The sequence below is a fragment of the Balaenoptera ricei genome, chromosome 2 (genome assembly GCF_028023285.1).
Source record: "Balaenoptera ricei isolate mBalRic1 chromosome 2, mBalRic1.hap2, whole genome shotgun sequence".
NCBI lineage: Eukaryota > Metazoa > Chordata > Mammalia > Artiodactyla > Balaenopteridae > Balaenoptera > Balaenoptera ricei.
This window is the reverse complement of record NC_082640.1, coordinates 15,579,694-15,605,039: the sequence shown is the minus strand read 5'-3', so window position 1 is coordinate 15,605,039 and position 25,346 is coordinate 15,579,694. Positions and strand designations below refer to the sequence as shown.

The window sequence follows — 25,346 nt, the reverse complement described above, 5'->3', positions numbered from 1 at the left end:
AGAGATTGGAGAACAATTTTTTAAAAATTTCCAGTTATGTTGTTATTGTTGCTGTTACTAGGTATTATTGATTGATGGACTGCTTGATTGATTGTTAAGGGTCTATACTTATGTGCTTCAAAGACCAAAAAGCATTTAAAAGATAAACAGTGAGAAGCCCTCTCCCGTCTCTGTCCCCCAGTTGCCAAGTCTACATCCCTCTCTCCCATGTCCCCAGCCCCCCCCCACTCCACCCCCTCCTTCCACACACACACACAAGTAGGCACCATTATTAATGCTGACCTTAAACACCTTGGTTAAATAATTAGAATTTAAACATTTAGTCACTTGTAGGAGAAAACTAGTGGACATTTTTGTCAATTGAGAGAATATAATTGTAGAAGAAAAGTCCTTGAGAAGCAAGGAAGGAAAGGGATATAGGGGGAACAAGCAGAAGGACCATGCCTTCATTAGAATCTATTTCCTTTAACAAATTCTTCCCTGAGAAGGAGCTATTGCAGTTAGCCTTGTGTGTGCCTGCAGCCGTAGTTTTTGTTTTTTCAAGGAAAATCCAAAAACACTGAAAACTGATGGGATTGGGTTATGCCTTGAGAAATTCATGATACAAAACTTTCTCACAGGATGTAATGTCAGAATTCTCTCACCACCTTTTTCTTTTGTAGATGAGGGAAAAGGAGCTCATAGATATTTATGAGACTTTTATTCCTTTCCTTCTAATCAATGGATATTTTGAAACAGTTGTATGACAAGTTTGGTCACCTCTGTAAAATAGGAATAATCAACATAATTTAAATATTCTGCATTGGCAAGTATAAAAATGTATTTGTGTAGTGTAATTAACTGTATGTATCAAGACAGATTCAATATTAATAAGTCAAGGTAAAAAATATTTTCAGGTTTCTTTGGGATAAAGTACATATAAATGGCAACATTCTTCAGTTATCAGAAAGACGTATTTAAATTTTTCTATTGACTGAGCTATTCTTCGTTTCAAAACCAGTGGGTGTTTTGATTTGGTTGTTGAAGTATAGTTGATTTACAATGTTGTGTTAGTTTCTGGTGTACAGTGAAGTGATTCAGATATATATAGATATGTATCTGAATATATATATTCTTTTTCATATTTTTTTCCACTATGGTTTATTACAGGATATTGAATATAGTTCTTTGTGGTATACAGTAGGACCCTGCTGTTTATCTATTTTATATATAGTAGTTTGTATTTGCTAATCTCATACTCCTAATTTATCCCTCCCCCACCCCCTTTCCCCTTTGGTAACCATAAATTTGTTTTCTGTTTCTGTTTCAAGAATAAGTTCATTTTTGAGAATAAGTTCATTTGTGTCATATTTTAGATTCCACATGTGATATCATATGGTATTTGTCTTTCTCTTTCTGACTTACTTCACTTAGTATGATAATCTCTAGATCCATCCATGTTGCTGCAAATGGCATTCCTTCTTTTTTATGGCTGAGTAGTATTCCATTGTGTATATATACCAAATCTTCTTTATTTATTCATCTGTTGATGGACATTTAGGTTGCTTCCATGTCTTGGCTATTGTAAATAGTGCTGCTGTGAACATTGGGGTGAATGTATCTTTTCAAATTAGTTTTTTTTTAATCTTTCCCGGATATATGCCCAGGAGTGGGATTGCAGGATCATATGGTAGCTCTAATTTCAGTTTTTTAAGGAACCTCTATACTGTTTTCCATAGTGGCTGCACCAAGTTACATTCCCACCAACAGTGTAGGAGGATCCCCTTTTCTCCACACCCTCTCCAGCATTTCAAACCAGTGTTTCTTTTTTTAATTGTTATTTATTTATTGAGATGTATAATGACATGAACCAGATGGATACACAGAAATAATTAACTTTCATCAAATTTTGGCACATGTGAATGAGAAGATATGCCTGGAAATTTGAGAAGGCAGAAACTTTATGAAATATCACTTCAAAGTTTACATCATAAAAGAGGAAATAGATTCAAAAAATAAACATATTCTTACAGAGCCATTTTGTCCCGCAGGTGAAAATTATATATGTGTTGGAACATAAACATCCAAGTTCTATTACGTATAAGGTCATTTCACTCTTTTAGAGACCTCCCCTAGAGGAAATGCAAGAGGTCAGATTCAGAGCACCAGGTTTTGTTATGTACACCTTATTTTATTTTGTTGAAGTATAGTTGATTTACAATGTTGTGTTAATAATTACTGCTGTGCAGCAAAGTGACTTAGTTGTACATACATACATTTTTCTTCATATTCTTTTCCATTGTGGTTTATCACAGGATGTTGAATATAGTTCCCTGTGGTATAAAGTAGGACCTTGTCGTTTAATGCATTTTATATATACTAGTTTGCATCTGCTAATCCCAAATTTCCAATCCATCCCTCTCCCACCCCCTCCCCCTTGGCAACCACTAGTCTATTCTCTATGTCCCTGATTTTGTTTCTGTTTCATAGATAGGTTCATTTGTGTCATATTTTAGATTCCACATGTAAGTGATATCATATGGTATTTGTCTTTCTCTTTCTGACTTACTTCACATAGTGTGATAGTCTCTAGATCCATCCATGTTGCTACAAATGGCATTATTTCATTCTTTTTTATGGCTGAGTAGTATTTCATTGTATATGTGTATATACCACATCTTCTTTATCCATTCATCTGTCGATGGACATTTAGGTTGTTTCCCTGTCTTGGCTATTGTGAATAGTACTGCTGTGAACATAGGGGTGCATGTATCTTTTTGAACTGTAGTTTTGTCTGTATATATGCCCAGGAGTGGGATGGCTGGATCATATGGTAATTCTATTTTTAGTTTCCTCGGGAATGTCCATACTGTTTTCCACAGTAGCTGCACCAGCTGCATTCCCACCAGCAGTGCAGGAAGGTTCCCTTTTCTCCACACCCTCTTCAGCATTTCAACTCGGTGTTTCTTATTCCAGCCGGAACGCGTTTATTGTTCGGATCTGCCCCAGCTCCTGCCATGGAGCCTAGCACGTAGTAGGTGCCAAATGAACATGTGTTGATTGGCAGACTAATAATAATATTTTACAAAATCATTTTTAGTTATTTTTCAGTTGATATTTAGTATTGTCCAGTACTTTAAGATGGTTTATTAATATATAAAGCTAACATTTTTTTACTGTATGAAAAAATCCAAATTGGAAAATGTTATGAAAGCTGATTTTTCAGTTTTATATTCTATTAAATACATAATACAATTAGAAAATTACAAAAATAAACAATTAATAGCATTGCCAGAATGATTTTATCCCACAGAGCACTGCATGTTTCTTAGTTTGAGATTTTTCATACAAAAGAAAAGTGGAGAATGGATGAATCATAGTCAAACTGCAATACATTTCCCCAAACCTACCTTGTGCTCTCAATAAAACTTCCTTTTCATGTCATCGCATCCAGTCTTTACCACCCACAAATGCGCTGCCAAGTTACTGATAGAACTCCCTATCCTGTCTTCATGGCCGTCCAGTGCCTACTCTGTCTTCAGTGTCCAGGTGAGGTCCTCCCTCCTCCTGGAAGCCTTCCCTGCAACACTCAGCCTGCAGTGAACTCTTTCCTCTGAACTCGTATAGGAGCAATAACACTCGTCACACACTTAACATTCTTTGTATTTTTACATTATTGGCTAAATTTCCTGTGTATATGTTTGACCATTCTAGTTAGGTTGATTTTAAGGGTAGATACAACCACAGAGGTGTGTCAATTCGGTCCTGTTGTAAGAAAGTAGAAACTGAAGCCCACCAGGAGACATTAAGCAAATGGCTCAAGTTCATAGCTTTACTGTATACCTAAACAGTACAGGTTTTGCATACCTTTGTATCCACACCAGTGCTAAGCATGGTGCCTCGTGTATAATACATTTTGAGTTTTTTGTTGTTGTTTTGTTGTAAACTTGATGTAGAACATCTATCCCACTACAGATTTTAAGAATATTTGCTCAGTGATTTGATAGAGAGAGGTTTGTGTGAACGTGCTTTCATATGGTGAACAAATACTTGTTTTTTCAAGGCTGTTTGACGACAGTCTATTCATATATTTGCCAGTCTCACCACAACAAACTCCTCTGGCTAAACAAGTTCTGTGTTGATACAGACAGAAAAGGGGTGGGGTGGGGGGAAAGCTTAGAAAATTGAGTTAATTTACAATTTGTAAAGAAAGATAAAGGTGTATTATTTTTACCCCATGCCTACCCTCTCAACCCCACTCAGGAAAAAGCTGGATATATGTGTGTGTGTATGTATATGTGTGTGTATATATATATATATATACACATATATATATTCAAAACTGTGACATGGATCAGTGCCTACAAAAGAACCTGGAAGTATATGGGAAGCAGGGAGGAGGAGGAGGGGGTCCTGGCAAAGAAGAGTTCATTGTTGTACAGTAAGGTCATTTATTTGAATCCGTATCCAAAAAGGTGTTTCCTTTTAAATATTCACGAGATGTTCTGTCATTATGAGCCCAAAAGGGAGACCTTTATCAGATGCTGGGTGAGAACCAGGACTTCCGCCCTTCACCTTCCATTGGTTATGAGTCCTTTCAGTAATATATAACCAAGGAGAGTATTGTGTCCTAAGTGCTTGAAAACAAATCACCCAAATTCCCCGTTTTCACTACCTTTAGTGAAAGTCAAACTTCATTAAGTCTGCATATCTTGCAGTTTCCCTCCTGAGGCAGTATTTTTCCCTACCGTAAGTCTTACCCTGAAATCTTTGGCAGAAGTTGCATAGTAGAGTCAGAAACTCAAGCAGATAGTGAGGTTGGCCTAACGTCCCTTAGCTACCCATGAAAGGCTTGAGGCATCTGCTATCACCTAGGGGTCGGGGGTGGGGAGTTGGGAGCAGGGAGCTGCTCACAGAGGAGATGGCGTAAGTTTGACAGAATATTGTTAAAACTCCTTAAAGTTGTTAGCAGGAAGCAAGACTCTGAATATGTGGCCAGGTGGTCCTCCAGTGGCCTCACCTGGGTCCTCTGTCCCATTGCTCACTCATCATCATACATCTCTCACACCACCTGGCCTCAAGGTGTTACCTCTCAGCCTCACAGTGTTTTTCTCTCCTTTTATGTGGATAGTGGTTAGAGACGTCTCACTGAGGTTTCCCATGTCTTTTCCCACTGTGCACAAGAAAGAGTTGGGATGGCCTTACTGCTAGTAGAATATCTCCTTTAAAGACCAGGAAGTCATGGGGAAGACCTTTCTGGATACTGATTCTTTCTTCCACACTCAGCCCCCACAGCAGCCCTGGTTTCCAGGATGTGTTTTGATTTCTTGAATCCATTTAATTATGACTGACTGTCCTTCTTTCTTAGAACAAAGTTCATAAGTCTTTGAGCTGTTCCTACTCTTTGGGTTACACAGTAATAGTAATGAAAATAACAATGAGGGTAATTAACACTTACTGAGGACTTTCTAGGTGCTAGATAACATGTATTAACTCATTAACCCCTGTATTAGGGTTCTCCAGGTATATATCTCCTCTTGGTTTTGTTTCATATTATGAGGAATTTGATCATGCAATTATGGACGTTAAGAAGTCCCCATGATTTACTGTCTGCAAGCTAGAGACCCAGACCCAATGTGAAGACCTGAGAAATAGGGGAGCTGATGGTATAAATCCCAGTTCAAGGGCAGAAGAAGAAACGTGATGCCCCAGCTAGAGTAGCGAGGCAGTAAAAGATGAATTCCCCCTTCCTCCTCCTTTTGTTCTATTCAGGCCTTCAGTGGGTTGCATGATGCCCACCCACATTGGGGAGGACCATCTACTTTACTGAGTCTACCGATCCAAATGCTAATCTCATCCCTAGATATCCTCACAGCATACCCAGAAATGATGTTTAATCTTGGCACCCTGTGGCAAGTCAAGTTGACACATAAACCATCACAATCCCTATAGATCTCTGAGGTAGACACATTATTATTTCCTTTTCACAGTTAATGGTTTTGCAGGCCAGAGTGGTTGAACAACTTGCCCAAAGTCATAGCTTATAAGTGGTGGAGGCAGAATTCATACTCAGTCTGGCTCTAGAACTTGTGTTCTGAACTATGAGGCTTAGCTGCCTCTCAAGATGTGTGTTCCATTATAATACTGACAATGATAATTGGCAATATAGATACCCATTGATAGGACATGTGCTTTGCGCTGTTTTTCAGTGAGTTTACTGGTTGCACTGAGCTAAATCCTTTACACTCCTGGTTCCTCTGAATAGGAGCATACTCACTCATGGAGGTGGCTACCTGGAGCTGGAAGAGTGGTCTGTAGCTATGGAGCATTTGGGATTTTGTTGTTGTTGTTATTGCTGTTAAATCTCAGGCGATTATTTATTAATGGCCTCTTTAGATGTTTGAATGTTTATAGAGTGTTGTTGCAGTCTGAGTCTGCTTCAAAGTATAATTGAAGGTTCAGATGATTTCCTTCTTTCTCAACCTTGTCATAATGAAGAGTATCCACTCTTTACCTGCAAATAGAAAACCTGAAATTTAATTGTTATTTATTACGGGAAAGGAGAACGTAAAAGCGCATATTTGGTTTTTTTCCTTTTCCCTTTGAAATCCATCTCCTTTCTTTACTGTGGAGACAAAAGATTAGAGAACTCTTTTTTTCATGTGCAGTACTTCCTGTCTTTCTTTAATATTTCATAAATTTGAAATGTCCTGAATTTTTATGGCTCAGTAGCTCTTGAGGAAGTGTTTTTCTGTTTATTTTTCTGAGAGCATTTAGAAGAAGGAAATACTTTAACTCTCCATTTGTTATGTTGTAACAGTTCCTAAGCATTCCAGTTTATTCATTAGAACCTCCTGTTAGTGTGAAGCTGGAAGCCTTATTATTTTAGGGACATTTTTAAGCTTTATTTTTCTCTCCTGGCACCTTCTAAAACTTCCAGAGCTAACTTTAACATTGCATTCCTGAAATTCAGTGAAAGTCATTTAGGACTTCGTTATCCCCACTAGAAACCAATTTAGTGACCAGATGTACGTTTTCATTCCCATTACCTAATTTATTTGTAATCGTCAGGGAAAAAGATAATGTGAATAAGAAGATTTCCTGGGAATTCTCTGGTGGTCCAGTGGTTAGGACTCTGCACCTCCACTGCAGGAGCATGGGTTCCATCCCTGGTCGGGGAACGAAGATTCTGCAAGCCGTGTGGTGCGGCCAAAAAAAAAAATCCAGAAATTACTAATTTAAATATTTAAAAATTTAAAAAGTATAAAAGTGTTTATGGTTGGCAAACATTTCCTTGCTTTAAAAAGGATCTGTGAAGCATAAGCGAACCACTTTTGGTTTCTTGGTTTCAGTAGAGATATATATTATGGAGTGCTGAAATAATATAACAGCTATGATCTCATTTATAAGGCTTCTCCCTCTCATCTTAAATTCAACAAAACTTAGTCAACAAACATTTAGTGCAAACCTATAGTATTTAACCCTATTCTCAGTTGCTAAGATTGCAGAAATGAATAAGACCACCTATGTAAACAGCACTCAGATCAAAATATAGAACGTCACCAGCCCTCCAGAAACCTCCCTCATAGTTTCTCATGATTCTCCCAATCATTACTCCTCCCTTCTTCTCAAAGGTTAACTACTCTTTTTATGTCTCACACCATATATGAGTTATTGTACTTTTTAAAAATGAATAGTAAGTATGTATTCTCTTGTGTCTTGCTTTTTGTTCAACATTGTATTTGTGAAATTCATTTTGTTGCATTTTGCTACAGTTTTCATTATTGTCAAGTATTGGCTCTATGGATATTCTGAAAATTATCCATTCTACTGTTCATGGACATTTTGGTCTGTTTCTAGTCTGGACAGTTTAGAGTTATATAAATAATGCTGCTATGAACATTCTTGGACATGCCTCTGGGTAAACAATGCATATATATGCATTTTTGCTAGGCGTGTACCTAAGAACAGAAACATGCATGAGGATATATGAATGCTTACCTTTAATACAAACTGCCAATGGATTTTTCCAAAGTTTCTGTATCAATTTATTATCCCACCAGCATGACAGATTCTGTTGTTCCACATCTTTTCCAACATTTGGAATTGTCATTTTTAAATTGCAGTCATTCTATTGTGTACCTCATGTGGTTTTTACTTGCATTTTCCTCCTGTTTAATCACGTCAAGACCTTTTCTTATAATTTTTGGTCATTTAGTTAAACTCTCGTGAAATTCTTAATCAGATTTCTTGCTAATTTTTCTATTGGGTTGTCAAACTTGTCAATTTGTAAAAATTATTTGAATATTCTTCATTACAAACTCATTGTTGGATATACCTGTTGCATATACTTTCTCCACTCTCTTACACTCTTAGTAATCTTTTGATGAACAAAAATCTCTAGTTTTAATGCGGTCCTCTTTCTTTTTTAGGGCTAGTAAGTTTTGCATCTAATTTAAGAAATATATTTGTACTCTGTTGTCATAAAGATTTTCGATGTTACCTTCTAGATCCTTGATTGTTTTAACTTTTACATTTAGCTCTCAAACCCACCATTCTATTTTTTGTGAGCTGGGTTAGGTAGGGGCTAAGTTTCATTTGTATTTTCCAATTAGCCTGCACATTTATTGACAAAACCATCTTTTTCCCACAGCACTGCAGTGTTACTTTCATCATCAGTTACTAAATTGTGGCTTCATGTAACAGCATTGATAAACATCAGAAAAATACAATTAAGCCAAAAAAATGAAGTTGTAGAATAACATAAAGACTGAATTCATTTAAACATAGATTAAAACTTGCTATGAACACGTTATAAATAGTAACTTTTTTGGGGCCACAGCTTTAATGAAGCTATTAAGTGAAGGTAGTAATAACACTTGGGAAAGGGGTTAACTCTTAGCAAGGAGGGGAAAGGGTAGTAAAAGGGGCTCAGAGGCGACTTGAAAGGTATTTGTAAGTGTTCATTTTGTTATGATTATTTTCATATATTACAAATACTTAATATTTTTGTTTCTATTCAGTCTTTAAGAAAAATTTAAATGGTGATTGGCAAATTACCCAAGGGCAACCAAACAGTTTTAGTTTCAGCTTGTTCCTCTTTAACACCTTTTCATTGTCTACCCTTCAGGATTCTCCTTAGTTTCTTGTAGCCTAGCTACCTATTTAAGAAGGTGTTTTTTGTACTTTGTCCAGTATTTCTAAGTTTTCTGTTGGGAGGCTTTCCAGGATACGTATTTTTCCACATTGCAGGAAACTAAAGCCCTCCCATGTACTCCTTCTACATTGAATTCAATTCTCTACTGAATGCATTCAGTACAATTGACAACTCCCTATATCTTAGTATATTTTCCTTCCTTTGCATCTATGAAACCACAATCTTTGAATTTTCTTACTACCTCACTGGACTCCTTTTCTCAGCCTCATTCTCTGGCTCCTTCTCTTGTGCAGATACCTAAATCTGGGTGTCCTAGGGTTCAGGACTGGGCCCTTTTCTATCTATATAATCTTTATCAGTCCCATAGCTTTAACTCACCAGTAGCTCCCAAATGTATATCTCCAGTGCTGGTCTCTCATTTTAGGACAAGATTTCTATATTCAGTTGTTTATTTAACATGTCCATTTGGATGTCTAATAGATACCTCAACTTAGTGTTTCAGAAATAGTTCTTGATTTTTCACCCCTCTCCTCAAGCCAGTTGGTATCAGTGGAGATTGAATTCAGCTGCAAATAAAAGAAACTATCAGTAAAATGACTTAAAAATATAAATTTTTTCTCTCTTTTATATGAAAGAGGGCTGAAGGTCTTCATTCAAAGCTGTTGTGAAGGCTCCTTGGTCATCAGGTTTCTTTTTATGTTTCTGAGTCACACTGTCTTGGCAGGTGCCTCCGTCTTTCAAATCATTTCAGTATCCATCGTGGTCTTGGGACACCACCCATCATGTTCAGGTTTCAGGAGGAAGACGGGAAAGATAAAAGAGTGAAAAGGGAACATCACTTAGCTTGAAATAAACTTTCCAGAAATCTCACGTTATTTCCAATTATGTTTTGTTGGCCAGAACCCAGCCAATGGGCACACACCTAGCTGCAAGGAAAAGACAAAAATATTTTTAGCTGGACCCATTTCCATCTTTAATATAAACTCGGAATGTTGTTACCAAAGAAGGAGGAGAGAAGTGGAACTGTGTGGCAGGTAGAGGGATCTTCCACACTATTTCTTCTTCAGTTCTTGCCATCTAAGTAAACAGAACTATTGTCTACCTAGTGATTCAGATAAAAATCCTAGGGTCATTCTTGATTCCTCCCCACATCTAATCTATCAGCCAGTCTTCTTAGTTTTCTTTCCACAGTACATCTTGAACCTATCACCTTCTCTCCCATTCCTCTGCTATCCCTTTAATGTAAGCCGTCATCATCTCCTGGGTAGATGTATTATTGCAGTGAACTCCCTATCAGGTCTCTTTTCTTCCGGTTTTCATCACCCATTCTCTTTACAGCAGCCAGTGTGCCAGTGTGGTTTGCTTTGGTTTTGCCTTTATGTTTGTTTGCTTTTTCTTCAATAAAGCCACATCGGCTTCCTACATAAGAGTTTTCAGTGGCTTCCTATGTACGTAAAGACTCAGCTTCTTAACAATGGCCTGCATGAGCACCTGCATGTACCATCTCACCCTTTGCTTACCTTTTCCAGCAACAAAAGCTTCATGCATATCAAGTTCTTGCCATTTCAGAACTTTTGTGCCAGAACATGCTCCTTCCAGCAGTTTTGAATTTTGTCTGTTGTCTGTCTCTGGAACATAGGCTCTGTAAAGTCAGGAGGAGCTTGTCATAACTTTTCAGCCATGTTACCCACACCTGGAGCAAGACCTACCTAACTCCTGGTGGTGTTCAATATTGTTGAATGAACAAATATTCTTATTTGTGAGGCCATATGAAAATTTTATTTCTTATTATGGCTTATACTATATTCTAAATATTCTGAATGTTCCATAACAAACATGAATTCCTTTTGAATGTTAAAACGGTTTATTTTAGTGACAACATTAAATAATTTATAGTGTATAATTTGTAATGTATATAATTATTAAGTCTGAAGTTAACTAATTATTAGTTAAATTTACTAATATTTTAGAGCAGCACTTATAATATGTAAGATGTGGGCTAGGAACATCAGGTAATGAACAAATCAGGCACTCGTAACCTCAAGAAGCTTACAATTCAGATATGGAAACTAAGAAATAAGCAATTTATATTCTAAACCACACTTCAGTAAGTACTAACAAAGATACATAAATCGGATGTGAGTTATTACTATATATTGCCCCACCCCCAACTGGTACAGGTAGTATACTGTACTGTATAAACATGGCCTCTCATGCAGCTGTTATATAGACAAATTCAAGTTGTTACTTGTTCTTACAGCAAAAAGTTTCTTCCATACTGATTCACATTTTTATTACTTATTTCAAAAGCAAAACAAAAACAACCAGAAACAAAACAAGTAATAAAAAGTACCACTCCCTGAAGCAAGTTTCTGAGTGTACTTGCCATTGCTATGCAGGTGTTAGGAAAGTTCTTCTTCAGGACTTGGCCTACCTTAGAGATGCTACTTAGCATGCTTCAGAAAAACTGAGCAGTGTACTCTGTGCTGCTTAATCTGCTTTTTTATTGGATAACAGCCTCAGGGAAAGGCACCATTAGAAAATCGAAGCAGAAAAACTTTAATGCCTCCAAAGAGCTCTAGAGATAAGGTATAAGTGAATTAAAAAAGGAAATACTAATAATCTTAGTTTATCTTAAAGAATAAATGCTTCATGACATTGAGAGATGTTCAGTAAGCTGTTTATTTATAAGAACTAAGACTAATATATTAAGCATTGTGAAATATAGTAATGTTATGGTGCTGTTTAAAGTTCAGTTTGATGATTCCTTTATCCTTTATTTTCCTAATTTTTGAGAGAGGCATTCGTAGTTATAGTTTTATTAATATGAGGCATCCTCAGAATTCTAAATATAAACTACTTAATAATAATTATTATTATTACTATTATAGATACCATTTATTGTGCAGTGTACTCTGCAAAGATTGAGAGATTTAATATGTTATTTTTCCTATATTCTTTCAAAGCCTAAACATGGCTGGGTTCATCTTAAGTATTTAATACATATTTGTTTATTTTACTGTAATGTTGAGAAAACACTGTATTGGGAATTATAAATAAAATATTACTCTTAACTGTGTCACTTGCTAAATGGAATACCTTGGCTGGTTTTTCATAGACTACATAATTGCTAAGGTTTCCCCTAGCTGTAAATCCTATAGTTTTCTTTCTTTCTCCCCCACCTTCTCTTTCTCTCTTTCTTGTTCTATCTCATTCTTTCTCTCTGTCTTTCTGTATCTTCCTTTCTTTTTCCCTTCCTTCCTTCCTTTTTGGGTCAACGAACAAACTTTCCCAGTTATAGATATAGTTATCAACAAGCATTTGTTGAATGCCTACTGATAAAATACCAGCTGTTGTTTCACTTACTGGAATTCAGCAGTTAAGATAAGAACAGTCAGTGAACAACCAGTCTTTGCATTCTTATGGAGTTCAGAGTTTGTCTTCCTTGAGGGAAGACTCTGCCTGATTCATTCATATGTTCTTCCATGGTGTATAGAAGAGAGCATTTACTCTGTTGATGCTTTAAGGGAAAAGCTAATGAATGTAGAGCAGAAAGAAAGAGTGAAATGAACTTTTGACCCCTTCAGGTTTGAAAAGGCAATTCTGTCCTTGATGAAGTGTAATTAAGGAAACACTGGATGGCCTCAGAGAGTTTGAACCAAGGAGACAAAAACGTAGGTAATTAAAGGCATTTCTGTTTATGTGTTCATCTTCCATAGCAGTTTAATTTTCACAAACTATCCACCAGTGTCCCTAAAAACCCTTCACTACTCTGAATTTAGACCTTTATGATTAGCTGACAGACATTTTAAGCTGTCACAAAAAAGGAACTCTTTCAGGCTGTAGTTCAATTTCAGTAACATCACCATTTATGTCTACTAGTTTTTGTAATTATTTTAATATCTTACTACATTTTTTATCCTTTTATGAAAAATATGAAAACTGGAAAACACTCCGACTCAGAGAGCAAAAAGTATGATTCATAAGCCTACTCTATTTTAAATAACATTGGAAAATGTTTGAAAAAATTATATTGTAACCAGATTCTCACTAGATTTAAGCAAGTATACTATGCATTTGACTGTCAAAACAAAAAACCAAATTTAAGAACGTGTATGGAATGTTGGAATTTCATCATTGACGATTAGGTCTAACAAAAAAAGATAGCTTTTTTATTCTTCAGACTCTAAGAGAAACTTCCTGTATTTGCCTAATATTTGACTGCTTTACATGAGACTTTCACACATTATCAGAAATGCATTAAGTGTTAAAGTGTACCCACAAATGGGGGTGTCTGGTAGCCAGTTGGTGGTGGTATTCCCACTCCTCACCAAAAGCATCCTTCCCCTTCATTTCTCCTTTTCTTTCTCTTTTCTTCTTCTGTCACCTTTATTGTTCCTATGTGCATTTTCTCTGCTTCTGCGTTAGTCCTGTTAGTGACACCTAAAGGGACCCGCAAGCATTGCAGACCTCATGATAGAGCTAGAGAAGCTAGAGTGGGTTGACTTCTATGAATTTTAAATATTTGGAATTTTTGGCACCTGTGGGCTTTTCCTCTTTTTTTAATAATGTTTCTGAGAGTTTGAGGAGACTTGTTAACCTTAGAAATGCTTGACTGGCACAGCATGGCATAGTGGAAAATGTGTATGTGTACGAACCCTGGATTAAAAGCTTGGCTCTATCATTAATTAGCTACATAACGCTGAACTAGTTACTTATATACTTAAAAACTCAGTTTTTTCATTTATAAAATGTGTATTAAAATATTGATCACTTGATATTATTGTGAAGATTAAGTATAGACGTATATAAAGCATGTGCATATAGTAGACATTCAATAAATGGTGTTATTGTCATGAGGACTAATTACAGTAATTATTTGTTCTATTATATTGGAGTAAATTACTTTTATATTTAAAACATGGATACAATTTAATGAAAGTAAAGGTTCTCCGTTTAAAAATACCCTTAAAAGCGAGGCAGAGACCAAGATGGCAGAGTAGAAGGACGTGGAGCTCACCCCCCCCCCCCCACAAACAAACACATCAAAAATACATCTACATGTGGAACAATTCTCACAGAAAACCAACTGAAAACTGGCAGAAGACTTCTTATACAACCGAAGCTGCAAGAAAGATCCCCACGTAACTGGGTAGGACAAAAACATAAAAGCGTCAGGACAGGACTGGCAAACCTGGAAGGGAGCTGTGAAAAAGGAAAGGTTCCCTTGCCCTGGGAACCCCTTCACCATCTGGGAGGCCTGCTGAGACAGATAGGGAGCTGAAGGGGTCTGGTCTCTGCTCGGAAGGAGTGTGTGCTTGCTTGCTTGCTAGCAATCAGGGCAGAAAGAGACACATGCTGACGGATGCCACTTTGCTGCACTTCCCAGCCTGAAACACGTGCCAGGTGGGGCTGCTAGTATGTGCAGCAGCTAGGTGCTGAAACTCAGGCTTCAGTGGAAGGACTCTGAGAGAGGACTTGGTCTAGCTGTGTAGGCAGCCTGAAAGGCCTGGAGTGTGGTCCAAGCTGCCATTGTTAGCGCATGCAGGGAGTGGCGTGGCTCTGTCATAGGAGCTCCATTGTCAGCATGCTCACAGCAGGGAGCAAGCAGCTCTGGTGGCAGGCTTTGTGAGTGAGCACACGGTGGGGATGTGGATGATATCTAAGCCTATTATCAGTGCTCCCACAGTGGGGGTGGGTCCAAGGGTGGGTCCAGCAACAGCCACTTTGTTGGTGCACACACCGGGTGGCGGGCAGCATCACAGAATCATGTGTACTCTGCGGACAGCCCCTAGGGAGGAGTATACAGTGGGCCCTTTCCCAGTGGAGTGCTCCAGTCCCACCTACTTCACACCACAGCTGGGAGCTGGATCTGGGGCAGACAGGCCCTGGGAGAGTCCTACCATAGAGGCAGCCCAGGTTCTAGGAGGCAGCACAACCACCTCTATTCCTGCAGCCACAATGCCCTAGGCCCTAGGACCAGCCTAGCATTATCTGGGATGAACACAATGGAGAAAGGGATGCAACACTGGGCTGCTTCTGGGTAGAACTGAGGATACCTGTATGGTTGTGCATAGGTTGTCTTTGACCACACAGGCCTCACTTGAGTGCTCACCTCCTTGGGGACAGAGCACGCACACAAGGGCAACAGAGCCTTATCAAACCTGACCCTCAGGGGCTCTACTCACACAACGGGGGAGCAGACCCCACCCCTGACAGGTCTGTGACAACCACACAGCAAAGAGGAGGCTGCACCCAATTCCAGACCAGGCTCCGGTCACCGCAACACCAATCAATCACACCCCCTATCAAAGGGATGACAGCCACCACACCCTTTGGTATGTATGTCTGCCATGTCTTTTTTCAAACAGCCCTCACACCAAAAATATTGGACTCACACAGTTTATACAGGGACGCTCCCACATAAAAACAGCCCTTCAAGACCACAGTAGTTAATGTTTCTCCTAAATCCATAGAGACAGAGAAATTTGAATAAAATGAAAAAGCAGAGGAATTGCTCCCAATTAAAAGGACAAGAGAAATCCCCTGAAAGAAGAAACAATGAAACAGGCCTCTCCAGTCTACTAGACCCCAAGTTCAAAAAGGATGTAATAAAAATGCTAAAGGAATTAAGAAAGATTATCGATAGAAATGCAGGTCACTGCAACAAGGAGCTAGAAGCTATAAAGAGGAACCAAACAATGTTAGACAACTCAATTGCAATTGAGTTGCCAAGGTACAAGTCAAGCTAAAAGCAATGAATGGCAGACTAAATAATGCAGAAGAACGAATAAATGATATGGAAGATAAAATAGTGGAAATCATCCAATCAAAACAGCAGACAGAAGACAAATCTGAAAAAATGAAAGCAACATGTGAGATCTATGGTATAATGTGTGTCAACCTGTCATCATAAGGGTTCCTGAAGGAGAAGAAAGAAAAGAGGATCAAAACTGTATTTGGGAGAGGCAGAGATAAGATGGCAGTAGAAGGATGTGAGTACACCTCTTCTTACAAAATCACCAAAATGACAAGTAACTGCTAAACAACCATCAACAAAAAAATGCTTAAACCTACCAAAAAAGATTCCTACATCCAAAGACAAAGAAGAAGCCACGAGATAGTAGGAGGGACGCAATCATGATAAAATCAAATCCCATACCCACCGGGTTGGCAACCCACAAACTGGAAAATAATTATATCTCAGAGGTTCTCCCACAGGAGTGAAAGTTCTGAGCCCCATGTCAGGCTCCCTAGCCTGGGGGTCTGACAGCAGAAGGAGGATCCCCCCGGGAATCTGCTTTGAAGGCCAGTGGAGTTTGATCATAGGAATTCCACAGGACTGGGGGAAACAGAAACTCCACACTTGGAGGGGACACACAGGGTCTCGTGTGCACCAGGACACAGGAGAAAAACCAGTGACCTCATAGAGGCATGGACCAGAACTACTTCCTGGTATTGAAGTGTCTACTGCGGAGTGGGGTGGGGGAAGCTGTGGCTCACTGCAGGGACAAAGACACTGGCAGCAGTAGTTCTGTGGAGTACTCATTGGCATGAGCTCCCCTGGAGGCCACCATTTTCTCACCAAAACCTGGCCCCACCTGACTGCCTGTAGGCTCCAGTGCTTGGATGCCTCAGGCGAAACAATGAACAGGGCAGGAACACAGCCCCGCCCATCGGCAGACAGGCTACTTAAAGTCTTCCTGAGCCCACAACTGCCCACTAAACACACCCCTTGACACGGCCCTGCCCACCAGAGGGACAAGACCCAGTTCTACCCACCAGTGGGCACGAACCACTCCCTCCCACCAGGAAGCCTGCACAAGCCTCTTAGACCAGCCTTATTCATCAGGGGGCAGACAGCAGAAGCAAGAACTACAACCCTGCAGCCTGCAGAACAGAAACCTCAATCACAGAAAGTGAGATAAAATGAGACAGCAGAGGAATATGTCCCAGATGCAGGAACAAGATAAAACCCCAGAAGAACAACTAAGTGAAGTGGAGATAGGCAATCTACCCAAAAAAGAATCCAGAGTAGTGATAGTAAAGATGATCCAAGATCTCAGAAAAAGAATGGAGGCACAGACCGAAAAGAGAAAAAAATGTTTAAAAAGACCTAGAAGAACTAGAGAACAAACAAACAGAGATGAACAATACAATAACTGAAATGAAAAATACCCTAGAAGGAATCAATAGAATAAGTGAGGCAAAAGAATGGATAAGTGAGCTGGAAGACAGAATGGTGGAAATAGCTGCCATGGAACAGAATAAAAGAATGAAAAGAAACGAGGACTTCCTGAGAGACCACTGGGAAAATATTAAATGCACCAGCATTCGCAATATGAGGTCCCAGAAGGAGAAGAGAGAGAGAGACTGGCCCTGAGAAAATATTTGAAGAAGTAATAGCTGAAAAATTCCCAAACATGGGAAATGAAGCAGTCACCCAAGTCCAGGAAGCACAGAGAGTCTCAGGCAGAATAAACCCAAGGAGGTACATGCTGAGACACATAGTAAGCAAACTGACAAAAAATTGAAGACAGAGAGAAAAATAAAAGCAACAAGGGAAAAGCAACAAATAATATACAAGGGAATTCACATAAGATTATCAGCTGATTTCTCAGCAGAAACTCTGCAGGCCAGAAGCGAGTGGCATGATATATTTGAAGTGATGAAAGGGATAAACCTACAACCAAGAATACTCTATCCAATAAGTCTCTCATTCAGATTCGATGGAGAAATCAAAAGATTTACAGATAAGCAAAAGCTAAGAAAATTCAGCACCACCAGACCAGCTTTGCAGCAAATGTTGAAGGAAATTTTCTTGGTGGAAAAGAAAAGGCCACAACTAGAAACAAGAAAATTACAAATGGAAAAGCTCATCGGTAAAGGCAAACATACAATAAAGGTAGGAAATCATCCACACACAAATATGATACCAAAACCAGCAGTTGTGAGGAGAGTACAAATGCAGGATATTGGAAATGCATTTGAAATTAAAAGACAAGCAACTGAAAACAATCTTTGTGTGTGTGTTTGTGTGTGTGTGTGTGTGTGTGTATATATGTATAGACTGATCTGTCAAAACCTCATGGTAACCACAAACTGAACATCTACAATAGATAGACAAAAAGGAAAAAGGAATCCAAACACAAAACTAAAGTTATCAAATCACGAAGAGAACAAAAGAGGAAGGGGAGAAAAAAGACCTACAGAAACAAATCCAAAACAATGAACAAAATGGCAGTAAGAACATACATATCAATAATCATGTAAATGTAAACAAATTAAATACTTCAAAAGACAGAGACTGGCTGAATGGATTAAAAAACAAGACCCATATATATGCTGTCTACAAGAGACCCACTTCAGATCTTGGGAGACATACAGACTGAAAGTGAGAGGATGGAAAAACGTATTCTGTGCAAATGGAATTCAAGAGAAAGCAGGAGTAGCAATACTCATATTAGACAAAATAGACTTTAAAATAAAGACTGTTAAAAGAGACGAAGGATACTACATGATCAAGGGATCAATACAACAAGATATAACAATTGTAACTATACATGAACCCAACATAGGAGCACCTCAATATATAAGGCAAATGATAACAGCCATAAAAGGAGAAATCAACAATAACACAGTAACAGTGGGGGCTCTAACACCCCACTTTCATCAATGGACAGATCATTCAGACAAAATCAATAAGAAAACACAGGTCTTAAATGACACATTAGAAAATATAGACTTAATTGATATTTATAGAGCATTCCAACTGAAAGAAGGAGAATACACATTCTTTTCGAGTGCACATGGAACATTTTCCAGGATCATATGCTGGGCCACAAAGCAAGCCTCAGTAACTTTAAGAAAATTGAAATCATATCAAGCATCTTTTCCGACCACAATGCTATGAGATAAGAAATCAACTACAAGAAGAAAAAAGCTGTAAAAAACACAAATATGTGGATGCTAAACAATATGCTACTAAACAACCAGTGGATCACTGAAGAAGCCAAAGAGGAAATAAAAAAATACCTAGAGACAAATGAAAATGGAAACACCATCCAAAACCTATGGGACGCAGCAAAAGCAGTTCTAAGAGGGAAGTTTATAGCAATACAAGCTTACCTCAGGAAACAAGAAAAATCTCAAATAAACAACCTAACCTTACACCTAAAGCAACTAGAGATAGGAGAACAAACAAAACCCAAAGTTAGTAGTAGGAAAGAAATCCTAAAGATCAGAGCAGAAACAAATGAAATAGAGACAAAGAAAATAGAAAAGATCAATGAAACTAAAAGTTGGTTCTTTGAAAGGATAAACAAAATTGATAAACCTTTAGCCAGACTCATCAAGAAAAAAAGGGAGAGGGCTCAGTAAAATTAGAAAAGAAAAAGAAGTTACAATGGACATCACTAAAATACAGAGGATCATAAGAGACTACTACAAGTAACTATATGCCAATAAAATGGAGAACCTGGAAGAAATGGACAAATTCTTAGAAAGGTGCAATCTCCCAAGACTGAACCAGGAAGAAATAGAAAATATGAACAGACCAATCACAAGTATTGAAATTGAAACTGTGATTTAAAAACTCCCAACAAACTAAAGTCCAGGACCAGATGGCTTCATAGGCAAATTCTATCAAACATTTAGAGAAGAGTTAACGCCTATACTTTTGAAACTATTCCCAAAAAATCTGCAGAGGGAGGAACATTCCCAAACTCATTCTATGAGGCCACCATCATTCTAGTACCAAAGCCAAACAAAGATACCACAAAAAAAGAAAATTACAGGCTGAGATTACTGATGAATATAGACGAAAAAATCCTCAACAAAATGCCAGCAAACCTAATCTAACAATGCATTGAAAGGATAATGAACACATAGCATTTTTCCCATGGACACAAGGATTTTTCAATATCCACAAATCAATCAGTGTGATACACCACATCAACAAATTGAAGAATAAAAACCATATGATTGTATCAATAGATGCAGAAAAAAAAGCTTTTGACAAAATTCCATGGCCATTTATGATAACTCTCCAGAAAGTGGGCATAGAGGGAACATACCTCAACATAATAAAGGCCATATGTGATAAACCTACAGCTAACATCATACTCAACAGTGAAAAGCTGAAGGCATTTCCTCTAACATCAGGAACAAGACAAGGATGTCCACTCTCACCATTATTCAACATAGTTTTGGAAGTCCTATCTATGGCAGTCAGAGAAGAAAAAGAATTACAAGGAATCAAAATTGGAAAAGAAGAAGTAAAACTGTCACTGTTTGCAGATGACATGACAGTATACATAAAAAATCCTAAAGATGCTAACAGAAAACTACTAGAGCTCATCAATGAATTTGGTAAATTTGCAGCATACAAAATTAATATATAGAAATCTGTTGCATTTTTGTACACTAACAATGAAAGATCAGAAAGAGAAATTAAAGAAACAATCTCCTTTACCATTGCATCAAAAAGAATAAAATACCTAGGAATAAACCTACCTAAGGAGGTAAAAGACCTGTACATCGAAAACTGTAAGATACTAATGAAAGAAGTCAAAGATGACAGAAACAGATGGAAAGATATAGCATGTTTTTGGATTAGAAGAATCAATATTGTCAAAATAACTATACTTCCCAAGGCAATCTACAGGTTAAATGCAATCCCTATCAAATTACCAATGGAATTTTTCACAGAACTGGAACAAAAAATATTAAAATTTGTATGGAGAAACAAAAGACCCCAAATAGCCAAAGCGATCTTGAGAAAGAAAAATGGAGCTAGAGGAATCAGGCTCCCTGACTTCAGGCTATACTACAAAGCTACATTCATCAAAACAGTATGGTACTGTCACAGAAACAGAAATAGAGATCAATGGAACAGGATAGAAAGCCCAGAAATAAACCCAAGCACCTATAGTCAATTTATGACAAATGAGGCAACACTATACAATGGAGAAAAGACAGTCTCTGCAATAAATGGTCCTGGGAAAACTGGACAGCTACATGTAAAAGAATGAAATTAGAACATTCTTTAACACCATACACAAAAATAAACTCAAAGTGGGTTAAAGACCTAACTGTAAGACCTGACACTCTAAAAATCTTATAGGTAAACAGAGGCATAAACACTCTTTGATATAAATCTCAGGAATATGTTTTTTGATCTGTCTCCTAGAGTAGTGGAAATAAAAACAAAAATAAATGGGACCTATGTAAACTCAAAAGGTTTAGCACTGCAAAGGAAACCATAGAAAGACAGCCCACAGAATGGGAGAATATATTTGCAAGTGAAGCAACTGACAAGGGATTATTCTCCAAAATCTACAAACAGCTCGTGTAGCTCAACATCAAAAAAACAGACAACCCAATCAAAAAATGGGGAGAAGATCTAAATAGATATTTCTCCAAAGAAGGCAAAAAAGATGCTCAGCATCACTAATTATTAGAGAAATGCAAATCAAAGTACAATGAGATATCACCTCACACCAGTCAGAATGGCCATCATCTAAAAGTCTAAAAACAATAAATGCTGGAGAAGGTGTGGAGAAAAGGGAACCCTCCTACACTGTTAGTGGGAATGTAAATTGGTACAGCCCCTATGGAGAAGAGTATCGACGTTCCTTAAAAAACTAAAAATAGAGCTATGATATTATCCAGCAGTCCCACTCCTGGGCATATATTCAGAGAAAACCATGGTTTGAAATGATTCATGCACCCCAGTATTCACTGCAGCACTATGTACAATAGCCAAGACGTGGAAGCAACCTAAATGTCTGACAGATGAATGGATAAAGAAGATGTGGTACGTATATACAGTGGATTAATACTCAGCCATTAAAAAGAATGAAATAATGCCATTTGCAGCAATGTGGATGGGCCTGAAGATTATCATACTAAGTGAAGGATGTCAGACAGAGAAAGGTACACATCATATGATATCACTTGGATGTGGAATCTAAAATATGACACAAATGAACCTATCTATGAAACAGACTCACGGACTTAGAAAACAGACTTATGGTTACCAAAGGGGAAAGGTGTGGGGGGGTGGACAAATAAATTGAGAGTTTGTGATTGACATGTACACACTACTATGTTTAAAACAGATAACCAGCAAGGGCCTACTGTATAGCACAGGGAACTCTGCTCAGTATTCTGTAATAACCTAAATGAGAAACAAATTTTTAAAAGAACAGATATATGTATATGTATAAATGAATCACTTCGCTATTCAACTAACACAATGTTGTTAATCAACTACAATATAAAATACAACTTAAAATTAAAACAATAAAAATTTACAAAAAATGGAACTCAAGCATAATACAAAAGAATACCATCAAACCGTAAAAGGAAAAACAAAAGGAATAAACACAGAAGAACTATAGAATCAACTGGAAAAGAAGGTTTAAAATGGCAACAACTACGTACTTATCAATAATTACTTTAAATATCGGTATACTAAATGCTCTGATTAAAAGACACAGAGTGGTAGAATGGATAATAAAAGAAGAACGTTCAGCATGCTGCCTACAAGAAACTCGCTTTAGGGCAAAGACACACGTAGACTGAAAGTGAGAAGATGAAAAAAGTATTTCATGCAAATGGAGATGGCGAGAAGGATGGTTTAGTGATACTTATATCGACAAAATAGACTTTAAAACAACACCTATAAACAAAGACAAAGAAGTCCACTATATAATGATAAAGGAATCAATACAAGAAGAGAACATTACACTTGTTAACATATATGCACCCAATATAAGAGGACCTAAATATATAAAACAAGTGCTGATCAAAGGGAGAGATTGACAGGAATACAATAATAGTAGGAAACTTTAATGCCCCACTGACACCAATGGACATATCTTCCAGTCAGAAAACCAATAAGGCAAAAGAGATCCTAAATGACACAGAACAGTTGGACTTAATTGATACCTACAAGACACTACGTCCAAAAAAATACATTCTTTTCAAGCACGCATAGAACATTCTCTAGTATAGACCACATACTAGGAGACAAAACAAGCCTCAATATATTTAGGATAGAAATTATTTCAAATAGCTTCTCTGATCACATTGGTATGAAACTAGAAATCAGACACAGAAATAAAAATGAGAAAAAACAAACAAATGGAGACAAAACAACATGCTACTAAAAAACCAATGGGTCAATGATGAAGTCAAAGAAGAAATCAGAAAATACCTCTAGAAAAACGACAATGAATACACAACCTTACAACATCTATGGAATGCAGCAAAAGCAGTTCTAAGAAGGATGTTCATAGCAATACAGAGATTTCTCAAGAGACAAAAATCTCAAATTACCTAACCTACCACCTAAACGAATTATGAAAAGAAAAAAACAAAACCCAAAGTAAGCAGGAGGAAGGAAATAAAGATTAAAGAGGAAATAAATAGATATTAAAAAGAAATAGAAAAGATCAATAAAACGAAGAGCTGGTTTTTTGAAACAATAAACAAAATCTACAAACCTCTAGCCAAGCTCACCAAGAAGGAAAGAGAGAGGACCCAAATAAACAAAATAAGAAATTAAAGAGGAGAAATAACAACCAATATCACAGAAATACTAAAAATCATAAGATAATACTATGAACAATTACATGCCAACAAATTGGAGTACCTAAAAGAAACAGAAGTTTCTAGAAACATATAGCCTGCAAAAATTGAGTCAAGAAGAAACAATAATTTGAACAGACTGGTCACTAATAGTGAAATAGAATCTGTAATTAAAAAAAAAAACTCCCCACAAATGAAAGTCCAGAACTGTATGGCTTCACTGGGGAATTCTATCAAACATACAAAGAAGAACTTATAGCTATCTTTCTCAAACTATTTCAAAAAACTGAAGCAGAGGGAACTCTCCTAAAGTCACCATATGAAGCCACCATCACCCTGATACCAAAACCAGACAAAGACACTACAAAAAAGAAAATTACAGGCCAACATATTTGATGAATAAAGGAGCAAAAATCCTTAACAAAATTTTAGCAAACTTACTCCAACAATACATAAAACGAATTATACACCATGATGAAGTTGGATTCATTCCAGGGTTGCAAGGATGGCTCAGCATACATAAATCAATTGGTGTGGTACACCACATTAACAAGAAAAGACAAAAACCACATGATCATCTGAATAGTTGTGGAAAAAGCATTTGATATCATTCAATATCCATTCAAGATAAAACCTCCCACTGAAGTGGGAACATATCTCAACATAATAAAAGCCATTTATGAAGAACTCACAGCCAACATAATACTCAAGGGTGAAAAGCTGAAAGCCTTCCCACTAAATTCTGGAACAAGACAAGGATGCCCACTGTCACCACTTCTATTCAACACAGTATTGGCATTCTTAGCCACAGCAAGCACACAAGAAATTAAAGGTATCCAAGTTGAAAGGAGAGATAGAATTGTCATTATATGCAGATGTATAGAAAACCCTAAAGATTTCACACAAAACTATTAGAACTAATAAATGAATTCAGCAAGGTAGCAGGGCACAAGATTAATATACAGAAATCATGCATTTCTTTATACTAACAATGAAATATTAGAAAGTAAAATATATATATACCATTCAAAATTGCATCAAAAAAATAAAATACCCAGGAATAAATCTAACAAAGGAGGTTAGAGACCTCTAGGATGAGAACTATAAAACATTGATAAAGGTAACTGAAGGTGATTCAAATAAATGGGAAGATATCTCATGCTCTTTGATTAGAAGTATTAATATTGTCAAAATGGTCATACTACCAAAAGCAGTGTTCAAATTTAATGTGATCTCTGTCAAATTACCTGTGACATTTTTCATACAACTACAAAAAATAATCCTAAAATTTATATGGAATCACAAAAGACCCATAATTGCCAAAGCAATCCTGAGGAAAAAGAACAAAGCTAGAGGCATTACCCTCCCAGACTTCAGACAATACTACAAAGCTACAGTGATCAGAACAGCATTGTATTGGCACAAAAACAGACATATAGATCAATGGAACAGAATAGAGAGCTCAGAAATAAACCCAGACAACTACGGTCCATTAATCTTAAACAAAGGAGACAAAAGTATACAATGAAGAAAAGACAGTGTCTTCAGCAAGTGGTTTGGGAAAGCTGGACAGCCTCATGTAAATCAGTGAAATTAGAATGCTCCCTCCCACTAT

At 37.4% G+C, this 25,346-nt stretch overlaps 1 long non-coding RNA gene across 10 annotated transcripts in view; it reads right to left on the bottom strand.

Moving 5' to 3' along the window:
• Positions 1–1,908: 1,908 nt before the first annotated feature.
• The window catches only part of LOC132357669 (uncharacterized), a 66,853-nt gene continuing 43,415 nt past the window's right edge, over positions 1,909–25,346 (bottom strand). For 7 of the 10 annotated variants that reach the window (XR_009500269.1, XR_009500268.1, XR_009500270.1 and 4 more), the window contains 3 exons: positions 9,515–10,778; positions 7,029–7,168; positions 1,909–6,493 (listed from right to left, as the gene is read on the bottom strand). This is a non-coding gene — a long non-coding RNA (uncharacterized LOC132357669). The remainder of the gene's footprint in view (positions 6,494–7,028; positions 7,169–9,514; positions 10,779–25,346) is intronic. The other 3 variants (XR_009500266.1, XR_009500264.1, XR_009500272.1) reach the window with 3 other exon arrangements.